The 17,187-nt window shown below is 39.6% G+C and overlaps 1 non-coding gene across 1 annotated transcript; it reads left to right on the top strand.

Moving 5' to 3' along the window:
* The first annotated feature begins 12,019 nt into the window (after nt 1-12,019).
* On the top strand, nt 12,020-12,126 carry LOC136234397 (small nucleolar RNA R71). The gene has a single exon (XR_010691281.1). It is a non-coding gene; the product is annotated as a small nucleolar RNA R71 (small nucleolar RNA).
* Nucleotides 12,127-17,187: the final 5,061 nt, after the last annotated feature.

Here is a 17,187-nt window from a genome sequence, read left to right as displayed (position 1 = left end):
TTTCAAAACCAAAACCGATTAAACGATTTTTTCCATATTATAAACCTTAAAGTAAATTTAACCGATTATAAATAAGTTTTGTTTAAAAAGCGTTCCCTATGGGATCGATATCTTTTATTACTACAAGCGTATACCGTGCACTTGCGAAAATCGCTCAACAAGATACAAGAGAATATAAATACCCCCCCCATATGTGAATTTCGAAATAGACATACTAAGCCGGGAGAGAGAATTTTCGACCCACACCATAAGGATGAGATTATCCACCGTTTCCTTCCGTTCAATTGATTACATCTCTTTTCTCTTTATCCTTGATCTTGTGTTGATTAATTAGAGACAATCTATTTTGGTTGTTATATACAGTTGAATTCTAACTTGATCTTCAATTGTTTGTTTTGTGCTTGGGAACTTGAAGTAAGAGTTGTGGGCACTTCGTTTGCAACGGTAGATAGAACTTCTAAAAGGTATTTCTTTCTATCCCTCTTTATATGAAATAACGATTAACGGATCTTGGGTTAATGGAAATAGGTTAAAATTTTTATATTTCCGCTGCTAAACGTTAGCCTATTTTCCTTCAGTGGTATCAGAGCCTGCGTTAAATCCGTTATTTCATATATGAAAATTTAGAAGTTTTTCAATCAGATTGAATAAATATTTATAGTTAGGTTAATTAACAAAACTGTTTTGATTAATTAGTTCTAAAGATAAATAAGTTTTAATTAATTGTTAATTAAAATAGTTTATGCATATGTTCCTAATAATTTTGGTTGATAATCATTATAACAAAATCTATTAGTTTTATAGTTAGATTGATAAAAGTTAGTTTTATTGATTCTAAAGATAAAACGGAAAATCTATAATAGGTTTTCCTACTTTCTGAAAATCGTTTTAAAACCGATATATATATATATATATATATAATTACTTATAAAAAATGAAAAAAAAATTTGACAGCGGCTCGGGTCGCGCCTCACTGCGCAACCCGGCTGCTGTCACGCGGTCGCTGCTTCCATACGGCAGCAGCCGCATCCTCGGGCCCGGCCCGAGACCCACTTATTTTAAAATCGTTTTAAAATTAGTTTTAAATATATTTATGTATATATGTTTCAGAAATTGATAGTTTTCTGTTTTGATTATCGAATGAAAATTTATTTAAAAGTTTGTTTTACCTATTTGTAAATCAAAAGTATTAAATGAATTGAAATCAAAATGATTGGGACATGCATAATTAAAGTTTTGTATAGTTATATTAATCTAAAAGGTTAATATAGAAGATACGAAACTGTTAGAATTAAAATTGGATGAAAGTTAATTTGATGTGTTAATGTGATTAACCTAAATATTACATAAAGTACTTATGTAATCAACCAATTAAATTTATTTAATTGAGTCTATGCATGTTTGGAGTTATGGACATATTTGGACCCTCTTTTAGTCTTTTGGTATTTTTGAAATAGGGCCTGCGAGTCATGCCTTTCTACTATCTATTGTAATTTCTCCTCTCATCTAATTCCCTTCAAATTAATTGAAGTTTTCTTTAGTAGTATAGAAATTAATATGTAATTTCGAGGCGCCATGGAGAAGACGGAGGACCTAATGAGAAATATGTAATAGTTAGTATTTCCCTAGGTTTGGCCTTTTATTCCGTCTCTGGCTCGACGGAATAATTTAGATAATATGTCCATAACGCCAATGTATGTGTCTGATGTATGCTAAAGCAAATCAAGACTAAGTTAGATTATGAGACTTGAAATAAAAATCCCTCGCTAATTAAAAGTTAAGTAAATAAGCAAGTTATTAAAATCGGTTGCCCCTCCTTAATATTATAATTCAGCCGGCAGTACTGGGGGCCTTTGGGTTGTTGAGCAAACTCAAGCTCAGGGTCTTATGGTAACACCTGAATTATCGAAAATCGTTCTTTCATGAATATGGGGTAATACTTAAATTAGATTATGATAATTGGATGAGGAAACTCATGTTGTCATAAACTAATGGGCAATATGGTTGGGATTAATGTGAATAGCATATTAGTTACTAATGTGGTTAGTAACCCAATAACCTAGGAATCACATCAAAGATGTGATTGATTACATGAATCTACCTAACAAATGAGACTAGCTTGTTGAGCAAACTCTTAAAATAGTGGGAGCAATCTAAAATAGTGGGAGTAATCTAAAATAAACAAAAGGCCTATAATTTTAGATTGATGTATTTTAAAGCAAATGAATAACGTACGTTTACTCTTTCTCACTCTCAGGTTATATTAAAACACTCTTAAAATCATGACTAAAACCAATCTGCAAAATATACTTACCGATAACAAGTTGAACGGTTCAAACTTCACTGACTGGTTTCGTAACCTCAAAATCGTTTTGAAGTTCGGTAAGATAGGGTATGTACTTGATACAACGATACCCCTTATCCTAGCTGATGATGCTCCCATCGAAGAAATTGATGCTTACCAAAAGCACAAAGCTGATGACGATCATGCGGGATGCATCATACTTGCATCGATGACACCGGAATTGCAAATGCAACATGAGGAAATGGATGCCTATTCCATCATCATGCACCTAAAGGAGCTGTTTGGGAAATAGACTAGGTGCAAACGCTACGAGATATTCAAGTTGCTATATCGTTGCAGGATGCAAGAGGGCACATCTGTAATGACACATTGTGTCAAGATGATTGGCTATATTACCAAGCTTTCTAGTATTGGATTCGCGATGGATAACGAACTAAGCATAGACTTAATTCTTCAATCCCTCCTAGAGAGTTATTCACAGTTCATCATGAACTACCAGATGAATGACTTGCAAACCTCTCTTGAAGAGCTTGCAAATATGCTCAAGTCAGTTGAGCCCAATATGAAGAAAGACAAGGCAATACCGGCTCTTGTCATACAGGGATCAAAGAAGAGGAAGGGGAATTTTCCCAATCCTAAACATCCCAAGAAAGGCAAGGGAGCCATACCCACTAGAGCTAAAGGAAAGGAAGTGAAGAAGTGTTGTCCTCAGAATAGACTCTAGCAAGTGCACTAGATACAAGTAATAAAATGATAAGTCCAGTATCGTATCCACAAGGATTGAGGATCAAAGTTTACAAGAAATACTTTGTAGAACAGGGTGTGTGGTGTGTGTCAATTCTTTAATTTGAGAGGTGTTGTTCAAACATAAACAAGATCAAATCTTTAGTTGATTTCAAAGAGTACTTAATGATAAAAAGGCAGAACAGGTCGAGCACAGCAGAACAGGTCACTTTCAGTCTCTAAACATCCTATTTATTCATGAATGAAGTAAAGTGACGCCAAGGTCTCTGTTTTAATGCTCACTTAAGTCAACTCTCGTGTGTTCTTAAGATTCTAAGATGTACTGCAACCTTAAGCGTCCCCAAAGTTGGTTCTTTCTTGCATTACGATCTAAACAACATTTCTATAAAGAAAACCCTTGAGGCAACCTCCTGACATTTCTGTTTCGGGGTTGAATGCTTGACAAATGGTTCCGTGAAGATGAAAGCAGTGTCCTATCATGCATCTAACACTAACATACATGCATTTAGCAATGGAGTTAAGGATTTGTCAAGCACATCATAATATATCAACATTCATTCATAAATAAGATTAAAAGAAGACTTACATAACCGGCCCTAACTGGCCAAACCCATTCAAAACCACTACTCACTCATAGTGAAGAGTGAATAGCCACCATTAATTTCACAGACCTCCATTGGAGGCGTCATCATCCTAAGAGAGCTTCGCCTCTCTTCAAAAGTTCTAACTAAAACTGATTGTCTTAAAAGTAAAAGGTGTGTCCTTTTCCTTCCCTCGACTACATCTATATAAAGGAAGAAAAATGAACCAAGCCACCAAATATTACAAAAAGATTGTTTTCCTCCAGCTACTAATACTAGGGAATGATTAATTTAAGTTGACCCTTGAACACTCAAGGGGTGATCCATCTTTTCATCATGTTGCTTTCCTGCCTCCCTGCGTACTCTGCACCTGCCGCGCCGCTCCTGACACTTGTCCAGTCGCTATCCGTCATCGGGTACACAGCGGAAATTCGCTGGATCAAAGGAAGCTCAACTCCTTATGGTTTGTTGCAAAACAGGCTCTGTTATCGCCCATTTTGACTTAATCGATACAATCTGCATAAAACACTTATAAGCCCATATGTTTCAGAATATTTTGCCTGAAATGCACATAAAATGTTATTAAAATGCTGTTTAATTATATCATATTCATGCCCAACAAATACCCCCAAATAAAATCCTTGCTTGTCCTCAAGTAAGCAAAAAATAACAATAACACAAGAGAATAGTTTTAGGCATGAATTTCGAAGGAGTATTTACAGAAAGAATTTATGCAGAAACTAGGGAAACAGATTTATAGGAGAGTGATTTAAACAGAAAGATTTAAAGAAGAAAAACTTTTTGAACAATTTGTGACTGCTAATGAGGCTTTTGCTAGAATCAAAATTTACATCCATTTCTTATGAAATTCCTCAAAGCTTCAATTTGAACCTCAATCCTCATTTAAACCACCTGTTATGCTCCAAGTGCCTTACTAAGTTCAAGAGGATTCACACACTCTCAAATGGCCTTTGTTGCCATAGTGGGAAAGTATCATCACTCCTCAGCTTAGTACTATGATCGCTAGGCTATGACATTGCTTATTGGCCCTATCTCGATTGATCAAAAAATTTCCGATCATAGTCAAAAGGTCTTGACATGGGTTGTACAGTTAGGCTAAGGCTAAGGTATGGACGTGAATTGGCAATTTAAGTGTATGAATTTTGTCTACATGCAATGCAATTCACCATACTCGGCACTTAGCACAGATCATTACGCACAGCCTGTTTCACAATATAGACCAAACTATCCCTTGAATACACAAACATAATTTCCAAACATTTGACCTCAGTCTCAAGATGTACGCATTTGTCCAAAAATTTAAGAGACTAATTCAAAACACTTTCCTATTATCTTTTAAAATTCCTATTCATTCCTCAAATGTCATCCTTTCACCGTTTGATCATTATAAACACAGATTTTCTCAAAAAAATTTCATTTTTCTTTCTCTCGAGCAGCTTGTTCTGAGCATGAGACAAATTCAAGGTGTTTTTGGGATTACAGTGAAGGGAATTGGTTTCTTAAATTTGTGTTTGCGAAAGAATAGGTTAAGGTTCAAGTTGGATATCCTAAAAATGTGAGTGCAAAGCACATGTAGGCTTTTTACGGAGTGAACTTGGGATCTAACTGCCTTTTTCCTCCTATGACCATCCAAAATTTTACCATTTTGATTAGGCAGCCAAAGCAATAGCTACCTAAAGACAATATGCACTAGCCCTCTCATGAAGAATCATCGCATTTTCATGCTAATGTAGGCTCAAGTTCTCACAGTTCAGGGCTTTTGCATTGGAGCAGGAGATTCTTTAAGTGAAGATTGAGCTAAAATTTGAAAATTTTCAGAATTTCACGATTTAAAAGGGAGCTCAATTAATAAAACAAAGCTATATCACCTCAAATTTGCAATCACAAAAGCACAATCAGTTGCAAAAAGGATCAGAAAGTGAAATGATTACATAAACACATTATGCGATTTGCTTAACGAGGACGTCAAGATTTTATTAGAGGGAAATTTGCTTAAACTTATCATACTACAACAACAGCATGCTTCATCTTTTTATCATGTTATGCTGAAGTAGTTTTGCAGTAGTTTAAACGCATGCAATCCACCCCCAAATAAAAATTAACATTGTCCTTAATGTTACTCTAATAATAGGGTAGAAGAATCATAACATGATAACATGGGAGTGTAACAATAAAAACAAAGAAGGGTTATAAGTGTTACCGGATGCTTGGATAGCGGCAAGATTCAGGTTTTTAGACAAGTGGGGAACGAGAGGAATCAACCTCTCGATCCTTAGCAGGAGCAGCACCATCCCCTTTCGAGGAGGTAGCGGCATTTGTTTCAGGGACAGCAAATTTCGCTCTTACCGGACTTTTAACCGAGGTACCCGAAGGACTTTCCCGCCCATGCTCTTCTATACAGACATGCTTCAGCATATCCACTTCTTGTTGCAGAACAGCAGTTTTATGCTCAAGAGCATGGATCTGGTCTTGGTTAGCCACATTCTGCGCAAACAAAGCATCGAACTTACTAACAATATCATCATTGGTGAGCTTTGCACATTTCTTGTAAAAAGCGAGGTCTTTTTTGGGCGCAATCTGCTCGGACTCAGAGGAAACAGACACAGTAGGTTCACTCTTTCTCTTGCGGCTTTTAACTCTCCTTGCTTCAACAAAGTCGGCCATCCATACCCATTTCCCATTCACTAGCTTCCCAAACAACATGCTTTGTAGGCTCCTTAGTCATTTCAAAGAAGCAGCCGAAATGGCCTGCCTCCATGAGCCTCCGCACACGCTGATCAAGCTTGAGCCTTTTTAAGGTGTCCCAGCATACTGTCCTCATAGGCCCGAATTCTAGTTGCACAAGTTCCTCGTAGTATTTCTGTGTGGCCACATCCTTGAACTGAGCAAGCTTTTTCACCAATTTTTCGTCCGGAACAAAAGCAACTGAGCATGTCCCCGTCATTTTTCCTTTAGCTTTTTCTTTCTTCGATGAGCCCTCGATTTTCACCTGCTTACCAGAGCCACGAGTTCTCATGGTGTGCTCAAGTTTAAATAGGGTTTCCCAATGGTAGAGAGCACAGAGCATGTGGTGACTAGTGAAAAGAAATGTATGAAAAAGAAAACAAATCGAGCAAGGGACCGTAATGAGGTAGGTCTCCTTAAGTAGGGAGAGAGATGGAACGGTCTGTTGCCAACCTGTCTTTATGAGGGCGGTCCAAAGGACGCCACCTAGACAAATTGGAAAAAGGTGCGTATCTTCGAATAGACCCCTGGGTGACGAACGGTCACGTTTCAAATTTTGAATTTACTACTCCCCTATCCGTTCGATTGCATCGAGAAAAAGAGAGCAAACGAAATAAGAGCCTAGTGACATAGGATTAGACGTTTTTACTTTTCAGGCTTTTATTTCGCCACCCATCTTCCAATGATAGCCCTGTTTGATGGGTAAATCAACTCCCTATTTGAACAAGTAAAATCATAAAACTTGACCCTTATGAAAAGGTGTAAGTTTTACAACTGTGCTTATTCCGGAGATACTCATTATGGACCACTGCTCGACATAAAATGGATCTAAACTACTTTTGACATTACTTAACAAAATTTGAAATTGAAACTAATTTAAATGCAATGTTACTTGTGCTACAATTGGTGTTTGTAGCGAACACCCTGTTCGATCTTCTAATGGCGTGGGGGATCCTGGAAGTGGACTATATCGATCTTCCTCGTGTGATCGTTCTCCAGATAGGGTTTCAGTCTTTGCCCATTCACCTTAAACGGTTCCTGTCCATCCCTGCCAATTTCAATGGCACCATGACCAAACACCTTGTGTACTAGATAAGGTCCCGTCCATCTTGATTTCAGCTTCCCAGGAAACAACCTGAGTCTCGAATTGTACAAGAGAACTCTTTGACCTTCGTGGAATGTCTTTTTCTGGATTTTTCTATCGTGCCACACCTTTGTTTTATTCTTGTAATTTACGGCATTTTCATACGAGAACAGCCTGAACTCTTCCATGTCACAGAGTTGAAGTTTTCGCTGATCTCCAACAACATGTTGCTCAAAATTTAAAAATGTTAATGCCCAAAAAGCCATGTGTTCCATTTCCACCGACAAGTGACAAGACTTTCCGTACAGTAATCTAAAGGGAGATATGCCAATTGGTGTTTTATAGGCTGTTCGATACACCCACAGAGCATCATCGAGCTTGTTTGCCCAGTCCCTCCTAGAATTGCCAACTATTTTCTCTAAAATTCTTTTGATCTCTCTATTCGAAATCTCCACATGTCCACTTGTTTGTGGATGGTATGGTGTGGCAATTCTGTGAGTGACCCCAAGTTTTCCCATTAACTTTTCAAATTTAGCATTACAAAAATGGGCTCCCTGATCACTGATGATTGCTCGTGGGACCCCGAATCGGGCAAACAGCCTTTTCAGGAATTTAACTACCACACGAGCATCATTGGTGGGACTAGCCATTGCTTCGACCCACTTGCTCACATAATCCATAGCTACCAAGATATATTTGTGCCCAAAGGATGTAGGGAATGGTCCCATAAAATCTATGCCCCATATATCAAAGATTTCACAAACAACTATGTTATTTAGGGGCACGACATTTCTAGCCGAGATATTACCTGTTCGTTGTCACTCATTGCAAGTGCTAACGAACAGATTGGCATCTTTAAAAAGTGTTGGCAAGAAAAAACCTGATTGAAGAACCTTGGATGCAGTTCTGCTAGCGTTATGGTGCCCTCCAGTTTCTCGATCATGACAATGGCTTAAAACATCCTGTCCCTCCTCCTGAGATATACATCTTCGAATAATTTGGTCGGCGCACAACCTGAAAAGATAGGGTTCTTCCCAAAAATAATATTTAATTTCAGCAAAAAACTTCCTCCTCTGATTAGTGGACAGGTTGTGAGGCTTAAACGAACTTGCTAGGTAATTAGCAATATCGGCAAACCATGGCGCAGGCTGTGTGGCGTATAGACGCTCGTCTGGAAATCTTTCCAAAATCTCTGGTTGTTCCTGACTGCTTTGGTGAGAAATTCTTGACAAATGATCAACCACGACATTTTTCGTTCCCTTTTTATCCTTAATTTCGAGATCAAACTCTTTAAGCAATAATAACCAGCGGATTAACCTAGGCTTAGCATCCTTTTTCCTGAACAAGTAGCGTAGCGCAGTGTGGTCTGTGTGCAGAACAACTTTGGACAGCACCAAGTAGGGTCGAAATTTGTCGAAGGCATACACAACTGCAAGAAGCTCCTTCTCTGTAGTGGTGTAGTTCTGCCGGGCCTCGTTTAATGTTTTTCTTGCATAATAAATTGGCCTAAACTTCTTCTCTATCCTTTGTCCAAGAACAGCTCCCACACAAGTATCACTCGCGTCGCACATCATCTCAAAAGGTTGTTCCCAATCTGGTTCTGCCAGTATAGGCGAGTTGATCAGCTTGCCTTTTAATAGTTCGAAAGCATTGAGACAGCTTGCATCAAAGGAAAATTCCGCGTCCTTATGAAGTAATGCTGACAAGGGCAGCGCAATCTTTGAAAAATCTTTGATGAACCGGCGGTAGAATCCTGCATGCCCTAGAAAGCTTCTCACATCTTTGACACTGGTTGGAACAGCCAGTTTCTCTATTAGTTCCACCTTAGCCTTGTCTACTTCCATCCCCTTGTCTGAGATCTTGTGCCCGAGAACGATTCCTCCTGTAACCATGAAGTGACATTTTTCCCAATTCAAGACCAGGTGAGTCTCCTTGCATCGCACAAGTATAGCTTCAAGGTTGTTCAGACAATTTCCAAAAGAGTTTCCATAAACAGAGAAGTCATCCATGAATATTTCTACGGTCCGCTCCACCATGTCATGAAAAATGGACATCATACATCTTTGGAAAGTGGCTGGAGCGTTGCACAGTCTGAACGGCATTCGTCTGTAGGCATAGGTCCCATAAGGACATGTGAACGTTGTCTTCTCTTGATCCTCACTGTGAATTGCGATCTGGTTGTATCCTGAATAACCGTCAAGAAAACAATAGAATGCATATTCCGCTAACCGCTCCAACATCTGATCAATGAAGGGCAAGGGAAAATGATCCTTCCTTGTGGCTTCGTTGAGCTTCTGGTAGTCCACACAAACTCGCCATCCGGTGATAGTTCTCGTGGGGACCAATTCATCTTTCTCATTGAGTAATACTGCCGTTCCTCCCTTCTTCGGTACAACATGAACAGGGCTTGTCCATACATTATCGGAAATGGGATAAATAATCCCTGCATCCAGCAATTTGATCACTTCTTTTCGCACAACCTCCTTCATGTCGGGGTTTAATCTGCACTGTGGTTGGATAGAGGGCTTGTGATCCTTTTCCATCAAGATTCTATGGACACATACTGTTGGGCTGATACCTTTTATGTCATCAATCTTCTATGCGATTGCATCCTTGTTTCTTCGCAGCACCTCCATGAGTTGAGTTTTCTGATCAGGAGTTAGCTTTGAGGATATAATCACTAGGCTCCCACTAGGTGGTTCCAAGAAGGCATACTCAAGGTGTGAGGGCAACGGTTTCAATTCTAGCTTAGATAATGGCACAGTTGGTATCTCCGGTGGTTTTTGATGAGTCGGGACAGTAGGATCTAAAGGTGGAGTAGGTACGTTGGACTCAATGGAACAGCATGTTCCTTCACATAAGTTCACCTTTTCTCCCAATAGAGTTTCCAGAGTGTCCTGTTCCTGCAAAGTAGAGAGACTTTGGAATTCATCTAAGAAACAGCATGTGTCATCATTATTGTTAGCTCGTCCCATTGCTTCGTTCATTTTGAAAATGACTTCCTTCCCATTAATTCTTAAGAACAGTCGTCCTTCTCCTACGTCTATCAATGCTTTACCCGTGGCTAAAAATGGTCTACCTAGGGTAATAGGAACATGCAAGTCTTCATCAATGTCCATTATAATGAAATCAACAGGCAATATGAATTTTCCTACTTTGACCAGCACATCTTCCACAACTCCCCTAGGATAGCATATTGAACGATCGGCCAATTGAATAAACATTTTAGTTGGTTGTGGTTCTCCTAATCCTAGTTTAGCATACACAGAATATGGCATAAGGTTTATGCTAGCTCCTAGGTCATAGAGTGCATTTTCAATATTTAAACTTCCAATTGAACAGGGAATAGAAAAACTCCCTCGATCTTTTAGCTTTTTCGGAAGCTGCTGCTTGTTCTGGAGTATTGACGAACAATCTCTGTTGAGTTAGATCATGGAAATGTTTTCTAGCTTCTTTTTGTTTGACAGGATATCTTTAAGGAACTTTGCGTATGTCGGCATCTGTGCCAGCGCTTCTACGAAAGCGATGTTGATGTGTAACTTCCTTAGGGTGTCTAACACCTTACAATTTTGTTCTTCCAGCTTTTTGTTAATCAACCGTGTTGGATATGGCACAGGTGGAACATACGGCGGAGGTGGCTTATACATTCTTTCGCTTTCCCCCTGATCCTGCTTACTGGTAATGGTTGTCTTCCTGGTTTCTTCTTCACTGGGAACAGCTTGTTCCTACTCCCCTTCAGCTTCTTTGGATGTTCCTGCGCATTCAGCATTTTCATCAGCAGAAATAATGGGTTGGGTTTGCTTACCAGATCTCAGAGTTATCGCCATGACATCGCCCTTTGGATTTGGCTCTGTGTTGCTTGGCATTATTCCCTTCCCTTTTGACGTAGATGCAGCTAACTAATGGACTTGTGTTTCTAGATTTTTAATCGAAGCTTGTGTCTGTTTCATGAACTGCATCATCATCGTCTTCATATCTGGCTCCACGTCCTCCTTGGGTGGAACAGGTTGTTTGTAATGCTGCTGAGGTTGTCTCTGGTAATGTCCTCCTTGCTGTTGTTGATATCTCGATTGTTCCTGCTGGTTCGGCTGGCCTGTCCATCCAAAATTAGGATGGTTTCTTGTGGCAGGGTTATATGTGTTAGAGTACGGGTTAGGCGGGTTCCTTTGGTTGTACCCTGCATAGTCGCATTCTGCCTGTGCACCCTTCCCTTGCTTGACTCCTGGGCAATTTATGTTGAAATGCAGCCCTCCACAAAAATCACAAATGTCATTGAATGGTGGTTCGTTGTGAATTGAAGACACATTTATCTTGCCGAGCTGTCTAGCAAGCTGTTCTACCTGGCTTGTCAATTTTGACACAACATCTTCATTTCCCGCTCTTTTTCCTTCACTTCTGGCAGAGTGCCAGTTGTAACTTGTGCTTACTACCCTCTTAATAAGGTCGTACAAGGCCTGAGGTTCTAGATCTTCGGGATTTCCATTGGCAATAGATTCGATCTGGATCTTATAGATGTTGGTTACCCCATTGTAAAAGTTCTGCATCTGCATCCACATAGGAATGCCATGATTGGGTACTCTCCTTAATAGTTCCTTGTACCTTTCCCATGCTTCGGCTAGTGATTCATCTTCTTCTTGCATGAAATGGGAAACCTCGTTTCTGAGCTTAATGGCTTGTCGTGGTGGGAAATATTTCATTCAGAACGCACTAGCCATTTCTTCCCAAGTGGTGATCATTCCTAGTTGCAAGCAGTTCAACCAAGTCTTCGCTTTGTCCCTTAGGGAAAAAGGAAACAGCTTCAGTCTGATTACATCGTCAGAAACGCCCCTGTTTGATCTGAACGTGTTGCACAGCGTGATGAATTCGAGAATATGCCCATTTGGATCTTCTGATTGGTATCCGTTGAACTGTACTACGGCTTGTAACATTTGTATCATCGACGCTTTTACTTCGAACATGTTGTTCCCTTCGTTTGGCAACGTGATACATGATGAATGTCCTTCTATGGTTGGCCTTGAATAATCTCTAATTCGCATGACAGGAGGGTTGTTATTCTCCCCTTCTTCTTCTTGGTTTGGTTGAACTGGTTGTTCGGGTGGTACCCATCCAACCATTCTTCTCTCTCTTTGTCGTTCTCCTTATCTTGTACGTCGAGTTCCCGCTCTGTTTCGTCTACACGTTCTCTCTAATTCGAGATCGATAGGAAAAACAGGAGGTCCAGCTCTGCGCATAAACTGATAAAGATTCCTTCTGGCTGCACTATTTAGCAAACAGATTAAAAACACCTTGTTTCACAGAAAAGTTCGTATAAACTTTGTTGCTTTCAATCCCCGGCAACGGTGCCAAAAACTTGTTGTCCTCAGAATAGACTCTAGCAAGTGCACTAGATACAAGTAATAAAATGATAAGTCCAGTATCGTATCCACAGGGATTGAGGATCAAAGTTTACAAGAAATACTTTGTAGAACAGGGTGTGTGGTGTGTGTCAATTCTTTAATTTGAGAGGTGTTGTTCAAACATAAACAAGATCAAATCTTTAGTTGATTTCAAAGAGTACTTAATGATAAAAAGGCAGAACAGGTCGAACACAACAGAACAGGTCACTTTCAGTCTCTAAACATCCTATTTATTCATGAATGAAGTAAAGTGATGCCAAGGTCTCTATTTTAATGCTCACTTAAGTAAACTCTCATGTGTTCTTAAGATTCTAAGACGTACTGCAACCTTAAGCGTCCCCAAAGTTGGTTCTTTCTTGCATTACGATCTAAACAACATTTCTATAAAGAAAACCCTTGAGGCAACCTCCTGACATTTCTGTTTCGGGGTTGAATGCTTGACAAATGGTTCCGTGAAGATGAAAGCAGTGTCCTATCATGCATCTAACACTAACATATATGCATTTAGCAATGGAGTTAAGGATTTGTCAAGCACATCATAATATATCAACATTCATTCATAAATAAGATTAAAAGAAGACTTACATAACCGGCCCTAACTGGCCAAACCCATTCAAAACCACTACTCACTCATAGTGAAGAGTGAATAGCCACCATTAATTTCACAGACCTCCATTGGAGGCGTCATCGTCCTAAGGGAGCTTCGCCTCTCTTCAAAAGTTCTAACTAAAACTGATTGTCTTAAAAGTAAAAGGTGTGTCCTTTTCCTTCCCTCGACTACATCTATATAAAGGAAGAAAAACGAACCAAGCCACCAAATATTACAAAAAGATTGTTTTCCTCCAGCTACTAATACTAGGGAATGATTAATTTAAGTTGACCCTTGAACACTCAAGGGGTGATCCATATTTTCATCATGTTGCTTTCCTGCCTCCCTGCGTACTCTGCACCTGCCGCGTCTGCCGTGTCGCTCCTGACACTTGTCTAGTCGCTATCCATCATCGGGTACACTGCGAAAATCCGCTGGATCAAAGGAAGCTCGACTCCTTATGGTTTGTTTCAAAACAGGCTGTGTTATCGCCCATTTTGACTTAATCGATACAATCTGCATAAAACACTTATAAGCCCATATGTTTTGGAATATTTTGCCTGAAATGCATATAAAATGTTATTAAAATGTTGTTTAATTATAGTCATATTCATGCCCAACAAGAAGCCCAAACGAGAGTGCCACTTCTATGGTAAAGACGGGCATTGGAGAAGGAACTGCAAGGAGTACCTAGCCTCCCTCAAGAAGGGAAAGGGCGGTGCTTCAACATCTGGTATGTTTTATATTGAAATAAATAAAGTTTCACAGTCTGAATCTTGGGTACTTGATATCGAATGTGGATCTCATATTTGTACAAATATGCAGGAACTAAATCGGACTAGGGAATTGAAGAAAGGGAGCATAAACTTGCGAGTAGGAAATGGAGCAAGAGTTGCCGCCCTCGCCATTGGAGATTATGCTTTGAGCTTGCCCTTTGGGCTTGTAATAGAATTAGGGAACTGTTTGTATGTTCCAGAGATGTCTCATAACATTATTTCTATTAGCCGTCTTGTTGACGACGGTTTTCATATTTCAATAAAAGACAAACATTGCGATTTTTATAGAGAGGAGATTTTCTATTTTTCAAGAATATCACAAAATGGGATTTATGTGCTAGATAACAAAATTTCTGTTTTCGCAATTGATACCAAAAGACATAAGCTAGATAATTCAACTTACTTGTGGCATTGTCGTTTAGGCCATATAAACAAAAGACGCATGCTTAAGCTACATCAAGATGGGCTTATAAATTCAATTGATCCTAAATCATTGGAAACATGCGAAGCATGTTTAAAAGGTAAAATGACAAAGACACCCTTTAGCAATAAAAGTGAGCGTGTATCAGACACTCTAGGATTAATACATTCCGATGTATGCGGTCCTATGTCAGTCCAAGCAAGAGGAGGACTCATATACTTCATAAGCTTCATAGACGACCATACCCGATATGGTTATATCTACTTGATGAAGCACAAGTCCGAAGCTTTTGAGAAATTCAAATGCTTCAAGAATGAAGTAGAAAATCAATTAGGAAAGAAAATAAAGATACTTCGATCCGATCGAGGTGGCGAATATCTTTCAGATGATTTTCTGAATTATCTAACTGAATGTGGGATATGCTCACAATGGACACCTCCCTATACACCACAACACAATGGTGTATCCGAGAGGAGGAACCGTACCTTACTAGATATGGTACGATCCATGATGAGCATAGCATTACTTCCAAAGACATTCTGGGTCTATGCCTTAGAAACTGCCCTCTTCACCCTAAATCGAGTACCAACTAAATTCGCTAGTTCCACACCATATGAATTGTTCGTTGGTAGGAAACCCGTGTTCTCATTCATGAGAGTATGGGGTTGTTCAGCAATTGTCAAACGCATAGCGTCAGACAAACTAGATTCTAAATCTGATAAGTGTTTCTTCATTGGATACCCTAAGAAAACTGTGGGATATTACTTCTATCATCCAGATGATCAGAAAGTAATAGTATCCAAGCACGCAACCTTCTTAGAGAAAGAGTTTCTCGAAGAAACAGAAAAGGGAAGCATAATTGAACTTGATGAAGTTCATAAACAAGAAACACCGACTGAAACAACAGAGGCGGTTGAGGACCCCGAAGCAGTCCTATTAGATGAGACTCAAGTGCCACCCATTCGTAGATCACAAAGAGTTCGTGAAATCCCAATTAGATATGGTTTTCTAGTGGGAGATGATGATGAGGTTCCCGTGTCAGACGATGAACCCGAAAACTACGAAAAGGCTCTTACCAGTCTAGATTCTAAAGCATGGCTCGAGGCCATGGATTCTGAGATGGATTCCATGTACACCAACCAAGTGTGGACTTTGGTTGATCCACCCGAAGGGATAAAACCCATTGGGTGCAGGTGGATCTTCAAAAAGAAGACTGACATGGATGGAAAGGTTAGCACCTACAAAGCTAGGTTAATAGCAAAAGGATATCGTCAGAAACAAGGAATTAATTATGATGAAACTTTCTCTCCTATGGCTATGTCCAAATCAATCAGAATAATGCTCGCTATTGCCGCTCACTACGATTACGATATTTGGCAAATGGATGTGAAAACAGCTTTCCTAAACGGAAACCTGCTTGAGGATGTATATATGATGCAAGCTGAAGGTTTCATATCAAAGGATGCAAACAAGGTTTGCAAACTTCAGAGATCCATTTATGGGCTCAAGCAAGCATCAAGAAGCTGGAACAAGCGTTTTGACGAAACCATAAAACAATTTGGTTTCGAACCAAATTGCGAAGAAGCTTGCATTTACAAGAAAGCAAGTGGGAGCTCAGTTGCATTTCTGATATTATATGTGGACGATATATTATTAATGGGAAATGACATAGCTCTACTACAGTCGGTAAAAGTATGGTTATCAGGTAACTTCTCCATGAAAGACCTTGGTGAAGCAGCTTATATACTTGGTATAAAGATCTACAGAGATAGATCAAGAAGACTGTTTGGTCTTTCACAGGCTACATACATCGAAAAGGTGCTAAAGCGGTTTAGCATGCTTGAATCGAAACGAGGTAACTTACCCATGATACATGGAGTAAAGTTAAACAATCATCAATGTCCTAAAACCGAAGATGATAAGAAGCGCATGGTTGTAGTCCCGTATGCTAGCGCAATCGGTTCGATTATGTATGATATGCTTTGTAGTAGACCTGACATAGCATTTGCGTTAAGTATAACGAGTCGTTACCAAGGTAATCCAGGAGACGAGCACTGGAATGCCGTCAAGAACATTCTTAAGTACTTGAGAAGGACTAAAGACATGTTCCTAGTGTACGGAGAAGGGGATCTGAAAATAGAAGGATTTTCAGATGCCAGTCATCTCACAGATGAGAATGATTTTAAATCCCAATCAGGATACCTGTTTATCTTGAATGGGGGCGCGGTCAGCTGGAAGAGTTTCAAGCAAGGAAGCGTAGCTTTCTCTACGATCGAGTCAGAGTATATCGCTGCTGCGGAAGCAGCAAAGGAAGCGGTTTGGATTAAGAAGTTCATTACTGAACTTGGTGTGGTGCCTGACATTGTAAATCCCATTACACTATACTGTGATAACAATGGAGCCATTGCGCAAGCAAAGGAACCACGGTCTCATAATGCATCCAAGCATTACCTGAAGCGATACCATATTGTAAGAGACATTGTGGCAAGAGGAGATGTGAGGATAGAAAGAGTACCTACTGAGGACAACGTTGCAGATCCGTTGAC

This window comes from Euphorbia lathyris, chromosome 6 (assembly GCF_963576675.1).
Source record: "Euphorbia lathyris chromosome 6, ddEupLath1.1, whole genome shotgun sequence".
NCBI classification, from domain to species: Eukaryota; Viridiplantae; Streptophyta; class Magnoliopsida; order Malpighiales; family Euphorbiaceae; genus Euphorbia; species Euphorbia lathyris.
The sequence above is the reverse complement of the archived record's forward strand: the minus strand, read 5'-3'. Positions and strand labels throughout refer to the sequence as shown.